This window comes from Anastrepha ludens, chromosome 5 (genome assembly GCF_028408465.1).
Source record: "Anastrepha ludens isolate Willacy chromosome 5, idAnaLude1.1, whole genome shotgun sequence".
Lineage (NCBI taxonomy): Eukaryota > Metazoa > Arthropoda > Insecta > Diptera > Tephritidae > Anastrepha > Anastrepha ludens.
In genome coordinates, this window is record NC_071501.1 from 35108885 (window position 1) to 35120563 (window position 11679).

An 11679-nucleotide genomic window follows, 5' to 3' on the forward strand; every position below is an offset into this window, starting at 1 on the left:
CGTCGATAAGCCAGCAACAATTCAAGAGCTAAAGGATGAGATAATTCGGCACAATAACGGCATAGAACCTGAATTATGCCTCAGCGTCATCGAAAATTTGGACCATCGGATGGAGGTGTGCCGCTTTTGGCCGATATTTTTCTCCATACATAATGACAATAATTTCCTAAAAAAATTGTATTTTATTTAAAATCAACACCGGCCCTTGAAACTTAACCACCCTTTACAACAAAATTTGTCAAAATGATTTTTTTTTATTTCCACATATTTTGTAATCTCTGGCATTTATGTGCGAGACACAATACTATCCGATGGCTCGTGGAGAGATGCCTGAGGAAGCAGACTGACGACATCGCACCGAGAAACATAATCAGCAGAATGCTCGAACGCGAGGACAACTAAAACGCTCTAATGAAATATATTGAGAACGTATTACCGAAAAAATGTAGACCTCGGCACAGTGCAACAAAGCGAAGCCTCACAGACAGAGACTTAAGAAGACGAACCCATAGCACGAAGCTGGCTACCAATCCGGTGGATCCAGATATGGGTGAATAAAAATGGTCCGTTATGAATACCGTTCTAGGCCCACCCCGAAGTAATGCAGAAAGTAGTTCCGGGAAGGGAGTATCCGCAGAAGAGGAGGGGGGATTATTTTAATGGCCACACTAATCAATGGAGTGAACGACGGCCGCTGTAAGTGCGAAGGCATTTTAAACCCTAACTCAACCATCCAAAAAGCAAAATGAAAACATAAAAATTGTCCATAACTTTTTGATAGTTCAGTTTGGTAGAACAGGGGTCGAGAATTTATACCATAGAAATATAATTTATTAACGATTTAGTTCATACTTGGAATATGTCGTGACCACACAAAAATTAATGCTTTTGAGAAGTATGGACTCACTAGATGTTATTCAGAAAATATATTAATATTTATGGTCCAAATTATGATCCAATAAGAATATATAGGTATAAATTACCTAAAAATAGGTGTTCTTGAAAATGGTGTTTAGAAAATTACTTCTATTCAATTCAAAGTAAAAAATGTGCGGAATTAATACAAATTTAAGAATCAATTTACTTTTGCTCGAAATTACCACCTTTGGTCTTGACTATGACCTTGAGACGGTCCAGAAACGAATCGCAAGCTGTCCGAATGTGACTTGCAGGTATTTTGGCCCATTCGCGGACAATGGCTTTTTTCAGCACCTCGAAACTGGTGAATCTTTTAGATCGAACCCTGCTCTAAAAAATAATCCAAAGAGAATAATCTATCGGATTCGCATCTGGTGAATTTGAGAGCCGTGGTGTGAACGTTGGGAGACGTTGTTTTTTAGCCATTCGAGCTTTGTGAGACGGTGCCGAATCCTGTTGAAACGTCCATGGTCTGCCACAGAAATGTTTGTCTAGCCACGGCTTCAAAGCAATCTCCAGAATACTTTTCCGATTTACCCGCATTTCGGCTTGATGAAAACGATTGGAGAGCGCCCATCTGCGGTTACATCGGACCAAACCATTACCTGTGGCGGATGCTGCCTCCTGGTGGCCAATCGATTACTCAAATTCTCGAATGAACAGTCGATCAAATAAACCCTATCGTTTTGTGAGGTTACGAATTGCTAAATTTGAAAATTTTTTCTCATCAGAAAACACAATGTTCGGAAAATGAACGCTTTCGGCCAGGCGAAGCAAGCCCATCTGTCTCTCAAGTCTGACTTGTTGCTGCTTAGGTGTGAGATCACGCGCCTTTTGGATCTTATAAGGCATGACTTCTCAGCTCATTTTTCAGTATGCACCGGTTGCTTTGGTCAGATATTTTCAGTTCTTTCGACATTTGATTGGCACTTTGTCGGGGATTTCACTCAAGTCGCTTCTTCAGTTTTTCAACCATTTCGAGTGACGTTGCAGTCTTTTGATGTCCACCTCCATGCTGTTTCGCGATGCTGGTAGTATCATTGTTACGAGTAATGTTGCGACAAACAAAAACTTTATTTACTTTAAGGTGCTCGAGCTCACGAATCAGCTGCGTGAGCGGTCTGAAGTTGGTTACACTTTGAGTACCGGACTCTGTTGTAAGCCGTGGTTTTTTTTTTATGAGGAGCTTTTTTCATAGCAGAAATACACTCAGAAATTTGCCTGCCCAGAGGTGTTCACTATTATAAACAAAACCTTTTCTATCATTTGGTGCTTCATGCCCACAAGGGGTTTGGAATCAGAGCTTTGTCGAAAGGTAGTCACGCACAGACTCATTCGGCCACAACAATACTTTCGATCCGCCACAACAATACCTCGATACCTTCCAAACTAGGATGGAAAATTTTCAAAATGAGGTCCATTCATAGCCGATCTCGATGAAAATGCCCAATTGACTTCAATTTGGTCAAATTTATTTTCTAGTTCATGTAAAAGGGATATTACGACAGGCCATTACTATGCAAATTTTGCTTCCAATTAATTAATTTCAACTTTTAATTAATTGAATTCGGTTCAAGTGAGTGCAGCATAATAAATAATTCAGCAGTTTTATACCTGAACATGCCGCCAAAACAAAAGAAATCGAAATGAGAAGTCAGAGAGTAGAAATTTTAAACTCTTACTCCCTTCAGCAAGGCAGGGGGTCATCCTTATAAAAACAGCTAAACTGGCATCACCGGCAACATGACCATCAACATCAGTCAACTGACGAGTTACTATCCAATTTTGTACGTTCATGCATGCATATACATACGTACATACATATATATACGTGTGTATGAATGGCTAAATAAGCGTGAAAAGTTTATCAAAAAGCAGAAATTCTGACAGGTTTTAAATAATTTAGTTATTTCGCTCAGTTGTAGGCCATGTGTTACGATTTTAGTATTTTTTTGTTTTTGGATTTTTTCTTTATCCATCTCTTTTGTTCACTACATACTTTGCTTTACTAAACATTTGTTTTACAATACATTCTTTGCTTTATTTCCTTAAACAGCGCATAAATGGTGAATATATGACTTGTATGTCACTAAGTTATGTGAAACTGGTTTTCTAGCTGAAAATATTACAGAGCTTCGGTTGACCGGCTGAATTGCGCATACTTTTGCCAAAAATAACAAATCAAGGAATCTATTTTTGGATTTAAACTTATCAAATTTTCATCATGAGCAGCTGGTTTGAAGATAAAAAATATCAAATGCGGAAAATGAGGATATATTAAGCGAGTTGCGAGGAAAACGGGTTGTTATTGTTGTAAAAGCAACTGGCAAACTAGCACAAAAGTGACAGTCCTTCGAGCGACAGACCAAACTGACGTGGGAAGCTAGAAATGAGGTTCCAAAACCACATTAAATTGTACTTTTGCAGACGAAGCTCGGCTAAACACTCGGCCAAAGGATGTACGCGCCAAGTATAGGAGTGAAAGAGCCATCAAATTATTTAGTATCTGATTCCCGCCAAAGTTTCCCTCAGGGTAGCTGATGCATTTAAAAATTAAATAAAATAGTCTTGGACTCCTTGGTGCACTCTTTCATGTTGTACCCAGCTTCTCTGCATCGAATGCATAGACCTGTTCCACTTCTGTCTTGTCTCTTGCAGTTTGATTGAAGGGGTCCAACACCGAAGCACCGGCAACACCGCTTCAGAGATGTACTAACTCTCATCCTTGCACTAACCCATCCGATTTTGTTGTTCTTGTGCTGGAGCCGTTGTTCCGCGCTTTCAATAGCGAGAGTAACATAAGCCCGTACTTATTCTCGTTGATTAGGTTTTGTGATCCTAATGTCGGTATTTCCATTAGTGCCAGATAGCATTTTCCTCACAACTTCATCGACCACCTTCTTCTCTATAACAGCATCCAAGTCTCTCATTGCTATAGGCGAAGTTGGTCTGAAGGTTGTAATGGAACAGACAACATTTATTGTTTCCTCTAATTGCTTCAGAAAATCTGGGTTAACTGTTTTCCACTTTTCTAATATAGTTCAAGTAAAAGAGCGCCAGTTTTGGTTCTTCTTATACCTTTCACCGTTGTGGTTTCTTCTGGAATCGAACATGGATTTTTTTCGGATGTTTTTGAGGATTTCAACGTAACTGTGACCCTCTACCTGTTTACTAATAGAGCCTCCGATTTTGTTTTGGTGCTCGTTCATTCTTGGTTTTGTTCTTCTTATTTTATTTGCTCCATCGCTCTCTGCACTCCTCTTGGCACGATATTGGGCCTAGATTTTGGCCGGCTTACCACTTGCCATTTCTCAGTCTCTCGCACAATTGGTTTCTTCGAAGTGTCGGGTACGACAGCACTTGGTGCAATTTCCACCGCAAAGGTGGATATTGTGTTCTCCTGTACAATACTTGTTTTTCGAGCTGTTGAGAGAGTGTCACCTCCGATTTCATTCGTGGACATATTCGTCAAGAGACGTACTTTGGCGGTTTTCTCTGCTTGAATTCAACCTCTTCTGCATTTTTTTTTTGTCGTCGAATAGTTCGTCTAACTCTGGGACGTCAATCTTTATATCCATGGATGTATTCCCATGCTTCAGTAAAACTGCTTTCGTCTTCGTCAGCACTCTTAAACATTTCTCTTCTTCAGCTCGCGTTTTGAGAATAAACTTCTGGCGCGGAGATGCAACTTTTTCTCTTGCTATGTTTGCGTCCTTTGCGGTTACAGGTGTCTGTATCGCCGCATTGGTCTTCATTGCATTTTTTTCAATCACTTTTGACGTTACTCTTACGACTAGTTCTGAAGGCGTTATTTCTTCTGCTGACGGTCAGTCTTTGGTTTCGCTCTGATTGGCAATGAAACATTTGTAAGAGGTGAAAGGGTTCTGCTTTAAATCACCATCAATAAGTATCTGATTCCCTCCAAAGTTTTCCTCAGGGTAGCTGATGCATTTAAAAGTTATAAAGTAAAATAATCTTAGCCGGCATAGCAAATGATTAGAGGTCTCAGGGTTGATACGATCTGAACCTATTCTCAAACTTTAAATGGGTAATAATAAACCAAAAACACTAAAATATTCCACCAATTTCTGTAAAGAAAAGCCTTTCAAATTAGTGTTGTCAGCTGATCGTCAATTTTGTAGCTAAACTGGCATGTGTGAACGTACTTTGAAAACCTTGCCTTTCTTAATATGAAAGTGAGATTATGTTAAAATGTGCCCAGTGAGCCACTTTTGGTAAGCACAACTGGCGCTCTGGTGGAAGAACCAAACATAATGTTACGGCCTGACCTCAACTTTTTGACAAGTTTGGAAATATATATTTTTTACTTAAATTATTTTTTTATAAAAAGAAAAGTGTACTCCCTCTTAAACGAACACTTAAGTGACTGAAAAATTTGTCCACTTATGGGAGAAAAGTGTAAAAAAAGCTGTTAATATATTTTGGGAGATTTGTCCGCTCAAGAGAAAAACATTTCTTAATAATTCTTACGGGGGTTAGGCGAAGTCAGAGATCCGAAAAAATGATGATTTTCAAAAATTTTTTGTTTTGCTAGTCAATTGCTTTATTTTACAAAAATAAAAACCTAGCATTAATACATCACGTTTCGACTTGACTTTAGCAAAATTTCAAAAAAAAAAGAGAATAATATATTAATAATTGTAAAATTTATCGCTGTTTGTGTCGATCCCCTTTCTCCAGAAGTCTCTTGCGGGGATCATCACAAGTCTCTGGAGACTCATCTAAAAACAGTCGGATAAGAGAAGTTAGTTTTATTAATAGATAATCTTGTGCCTTATCGAAGCTCTTTTACAAAATTAACATTATGAGAAATCCTTCGATCAGGCACGAGTTTTTTATGTTTTTCAAAAGCAGTATAAATTTTATTGAAATCTACCAAGCGGTTTTTAAGTTACAGTGATCACCAATTCAAAAAACATAGTTTTGAGCAAACCGCATTTAAAGTTTTGCTATCGATTACCGGATCGCCCGAGCGCTTTTTGCTAATTGTTGAATAACTCGAAAAGTATTTTTCGGATTCACTTTAAATTTTCACACAATATTTTTAAGATAATATACTTTAAGAAAATATAAAAAAATCCAATTTTTTGAAACTTCTGACTACCCCTAACCCTTTAAATATTCGTGGTATGTACTGAAAAAATGTCCGCTTATGGGACGTGACCGTTCGAGAAAGCTGTATGTTAGAAGAGAGTACACTGTATAATTCTTTGTATAATAAATACCATATCAATCGAGATTTCAAACTCTGTACCAGATTCATAAAAATTCGTCAAATTGTCATCAAAATTTCAAAATTTTTAGTCAGAATTAAAAAAAATGCCAAGGAAGTTTTATGGCCTATTAAAATTTAATATAAGAAAAAGCAAGTTTTTAGTAGCTCAAAATTCTCAATGCAAAATAATTTTTTCTCTGACGGTGTTTCGCACGATTAAAAAAATGTCAATTTTGATGTACATTTGTGCAATTTTTCTAATTTTTGTGCAAGTTTTGAATTTTGGATTTCTGTGAATTTTTTTTTTTTTGGCAATGTGCTATACTTTTACGAAAAAATAACTAATAATTTTTTATTCTGATAAAAAAATTTTAGATTTTGATGAAAATTTATTCAATTTTTCTACTCCTACTCTCCTAATCTCCTACTTTCCAATGGCCTGTAAGGATTGCAGTGATGCATGAGATGTTTGGCCGGGAGCATCCTAACAGATCAATCGTCCTTTGGATTTTGTATGACGGCCATGTGTTTTTTGTTGTAATACATGTAGTTAGTTGCTTCCATCTTCTTTCGGCTAAAGCATGATAGTGTGAAGCAATGGAAGCTTTTAATGAGTTGAGTGGGGTGGAGACTGCCACCACCTCTGCTACTTCTAGTGTCGAGCCTTTTTTGCTAGCTCATCCGCTATCTCATTACCCCGTATGTTCCAGTGACAGGGAACCCATATCAGAGTGAATTTAAGCCAATGATTAAGCCTTTCCAGCTCCTCTCTACACTGTAATACTATTTTGGATGAAATTGAGTTGGAGTCCAAGGCCTTTATAGTTGCTTGACTGTCTGAGAAGATAGCTACACATGCACCAACTTCCTTGTAGAGTTTTAGTGATTTGCATGCTTCTCTGATCGCTAACAGTTCTGCCTGGAACACGCTGGCATAGTCAGAAAGACGAATTGACTTGGATAGGTTGAGGGGCTCCGAACGGAAGCCAGCTCCCATGCCACAGTTCATCTTAGGTGTACTACCTAACAGACCGTTATTCGGCTCTGAGCGAATTTGACAGATATGCCAATATCATTCATTTTGTGTTTCACAAAATTTAGCTTAGGTGCCCCGTTTTATGTTGACTTTGAACAGAACATTGAGGGTCAATCACGAACATTCTAATTAGTTGTTTCGTTTTGTACCCGAACTTGCTTTGACAGTAACAGTAACAGGGATTCCCATTTTTCCCGTCCTTATTTTTAACTGTCTTCTGTTGTTATTACCGCCGCAAAATAAAATTAATCACCTCAAGCTTGAACATTTTGAAGTTTTCTTTTTTTGTTCCTTCGTCCGCCACTCAAAATAAATAATTTTGTGGGCCACGAACCAACTCAAAGTATGCAGGCTGCATTTTCTTGTTGTAAAAAAAATTTTTCAGCAAGATAATGGAAATTTAGAAATTGGCAGAAAAATTTGGTAAAAATATGCTGATCTACTCTTTTGAGTTGAATGAACATGGAACTTTCCGAGCGTATTAAGCGCGTCCTAAAAATGCCGTTGTTTCTGACGTAAGTCCTTACAACTCCCATCAATTCGCATTTTAGCCATTAGGCGCGCCTAGACTAAATGTCTTTTGGTAAAATTATATTTTTAATAGATTTGGTAAATTCACGACTGTAGGTGCAAAACGTTTTTTTTTTTTTTTGTTTTTTTCCAATTAGGAAGTTCCAATTCATTCCCTTATAGCAGTGAGCAAATTTTCTGGCTTTATTTTGTACTCAGTGGCGAATCCAGAAGACGCAAAAAATTCAGCAAATTTAATATTATCCGCGGTTTATTGTTGTATTCCGACCAGCTCAAGACTACATTCAGTCTTGTTGGACTAAAGAATCGAATATTTTGTATGGCATATCCTAAAAGTACATCACCATAAAAATATAAATTCGAAAAATCATAAAGATCGGAGTACTAGAACGAAAGTTACTGCCCGTGGAAGCGCGCGAACTTATCCATAAATGAAGTGCACGCAAAACTTTAGAAGCGATTATCTCGAAGTCGTGTTTTTTGAAAATTACTTTTTTTTATTACTCAAAGTTACAACCTCGTGAATCTGAACGGTTCACTTTTTATAAATATTTGCATAGTTCGCTGGAATTAATTTTTTTTTTAATTTTTCAACCCCTCAAAAATCGTTTTTTTGGTGCAAAGCGGTTTTCGTAACGAGAATTTTTTTTTTGGGTAAATAAACCGTTCAGATTCACTAAAAAACATTTTTCTAATAGGACTATGAATAAGTTCGTGCGGTTTTTTTTCGAAATTTGAAACTTTATTGACGTAAAATGGTTACAAATTTAATATTCAAAATATTGTTCATCGCTTACTACTACTTTTTCCCATCTTTCTGGCAATTCACGGATTCCCTTTGTGAAAAATTCGGTCGGTTTTGCCGCAATCCACGAATCGATCCATTTTTTGACTTCATCGTAATTACGGAAGTGCTGGTCAGCCAGGCCATGTTGCATCGATCGGAAGAGATAGTAATCGGATGGCGCAAGGTCTGGACTATACGGCGGGTGGGGTAGGACATCCCATTTGAGCGTTTCTAAGTATGTTTTGACCACTTGTGCAACATGTGGCCGAGCATTGTCATGTTGCAAAATAACTTTGTCGTGTCTATCGGCGTATTGCGGCCGTTTTTCTCGCAGTGCTCGGCTCAAACGCATCAATTGTCGTCGGTAGACATCCCCCGTAATCGTTTCATTCGGTTTCAGTAGCTCAAAATACACAACACCCAGCTGGTCCCACCAGATACACAGCATAACCTTCAGGCCATGAATATTCTGCGCCGACGTCGATGTTGAAGCATGGCCAGGGTATCCATACGTTGCCCGACGTTTTGGATTGTCGTAATGGACCCACTTTTCATCGCCAGTCACAATTCGATGCAAAAAACCCTTTCTTTTGTGCCGTTGAAGCAGTTGTTCGCATGCCATAAAACGGCGTTCAACGTCTCTTGGCTTCAATTCATACGGCACCCAATGGCCTACCTTTCGGATCATTCCCATGGCTTTTAAACGTTTGGAAATGGTTGATTGATCAACTCCCAAAGTTTTTGCAACCTCTTCTTGCGTTTGAGCCGGATCTTGATCGAGCAATTCCTCCAATTCGGTATCCATGAACTTTGGCGGCGCACCCTCGCGTTCTTCGTCTTCCAAGCCAAAATCACCACTTTTAAAGCGTGCAAACCACTTCTGGCACGTTCGCTCAGATAGAGCATGCTCACCATAAACTTCCACCAAGATACGATGACTTTCGGCTGCTTTTTTCTTCATATTAAAATAATGAAGAAGAATTCCCCGCAAAAACACATTATTTGGCACGAAATTCGACATTTTCAAGTGTGGTAAAAATATTGTTGTTTACGCTTCAAATAAAAAACTAATACTGACGTTTGTGCCTTACGACAGTAGCTCTCCAATGAATGTTTGGAAATGTGGATCGATGGAATAATAATCAAGTTACGCCATCTGTTGTAAAACCGCACGAACTTATAAATAGACCTATTACAATAATCATTTAATTTTTTTGATTTCAGTTGAGCTGCTCATGCGTTACCGTGATCTGCGTTTCGGGGGAGGGGCGATATCAACAATAAATAATAGCATTTTTTAAAATAAAAACACCAAAATGTATTCTTCGAGAGTAACCCTTCAGTATGAAATATGCCTCATTTGAATAAAAGAATAGCAATCGTCCATTTTTTCGGGCTCACAAAGTATGTAACCCCTTAATATCATACAATATTTTCGTTTTATTCTTTTAGCCTTTTACGTCTACTCTGATGATTTAGGGACGCATACATTTTTTGATCTATAAAAAATTTCACTCGACAGTCACTCTTAGCGACTCGCCGGTTTCTTGCACGATACGATTTTTTTTCTGCAGCAGACGCCAAATATTAAATAAAAAATTTTCATTTTGAAAATAAATGTCAAAAAGCGCTAAATCAGATATTTCCCTAAATAAATATAACAAAAAATATTTAGCAAAATTAAGCAAAAATATCGAATATTTCTTACAACAATAAAATTTGTCTACTTCCTTCATGCTGTTGTTATTGTTGATTTTCTAAAAACTTATATCGTTTAACACACTTGTGTAACGGTTAACTACAAAAAATGCTGGTAAAACTTTTGTGTGTTTATTCTTATTTTTATATACACGAAATGAAACTAAATTTTATTCAAATCTTTACTGAACACAATAAATAAGCAGTCATTTTTGCTTTGTTTATATGCAATTCTACTATTTTTTTTTTAAATCCACAGCGGCCGATGGCTTTTACTGAGAAACACAAATAAAAAAAAATCGTCTTAAAAAAGGCAGCGTACAATTAAACAAAACTGTCGATAGTTTTGGATTGCAATGACTTTCATATAATTATGAATTAAATTTTTCGCTCAACACTTTTTTTCTAAATAATATTTCCTTTTCCACTAGCCAAAAACTGTGTACGAAAACATCAATATTTTGCATGAAACACGCGCACTCATTTCTCTTGACCATTCGCCAATTTGCAATATTTAACTTTTTCTGCTGCTCTTCAGCGCCAACAGCAGCAGCAGCACTCTTTACAAACAGCTGATTTCAATTTATTATGCCATTTTTGCATTGCCGCACCTTGTTTTTGTTTTTGTACAATTTTCGTTGCCTATGCTCGCCGCTCCTCCATGTTCGCACAATCTCTTTCGACAGCCAACGAGACAGTGAGGCAGCAGCGAATATGGCAGCGGCAATGGCGAAGGCACTTCCTTGACACAAAATCACAGCATCAACGAATTGCAATGAAATTCGTATTCTGCTACTAATAAATATTAGATTTTTTCCACTTTTCCACCTTCCCGGTATGTGCAAGCGCATATAAACTGCACACATGTTTATCCTTTCAGCAACAACAACCACAACAAAAACCACATAAAACTACAAAAAAATAACAACCTGATTTTCGCTTTTGGTCTTTCGACGTGTTTGTACGTGTTTTCACCCACTCGTCCGACCGTTGATTTTGCTCAAATGCTTGGTTTTATAAGACTGCTAAATTGAAAGCTTTGCTTCTATTAAAAATTATATTCTTTATTATTTGCACTAAATTTTCACTACGCTTCTTTTTATTTTTTCATTAAATTCTTGTGTTTTTTTTTAAGTAATTTAGTACAATATCTATGTAAAACTTCTTTAACTTTTTCTTCACAGCGACACGTTTGTTGTTGCACTACGTAAGCGACGACACATACGCGACCGAATCACCAAAATCGTCAAAATTCCGTTTATAACTGAGTTCCAAGTCAGTTTTGACGCAACATATTAATGTCACGTTGCTCGGAGCATTGTTTGTACGTATATATGTATGTAACTCTGCTCGTATAGATATGTATATGTAAGGTTGAATGTTACATTAACGAATGAATGGGTAGCACAAACATACTCTTATTCTCAATACAAATTGACCATATGTTCAGCACGAAGAACCTGTGAGCCAAAT

At 37.4% G+C, this 11679-nt stretch overlaps 1 long non-coding RNA gene across 2 annotated transcripts in view; it reads right to left on the reverse strand.

Moving 5' to 3' along the window:
• The window catches only part of LOC128865123 (uncharacterized), a 159099-nt gene extending 147420 nt beyond the window's left edge, over nucleotides 1-11679 (reverse strand). For both annotated transcript variants that reach the window (XR_008454749.1, XR_008454750.1), the window contains exon 1: nucleotides 11136-11679. This is a non-coding gene — a long non-coding RNA (uncharacterized LOC128865123). The remainder of the gene's footprint in view (nucleotides 1-11135) is intronic.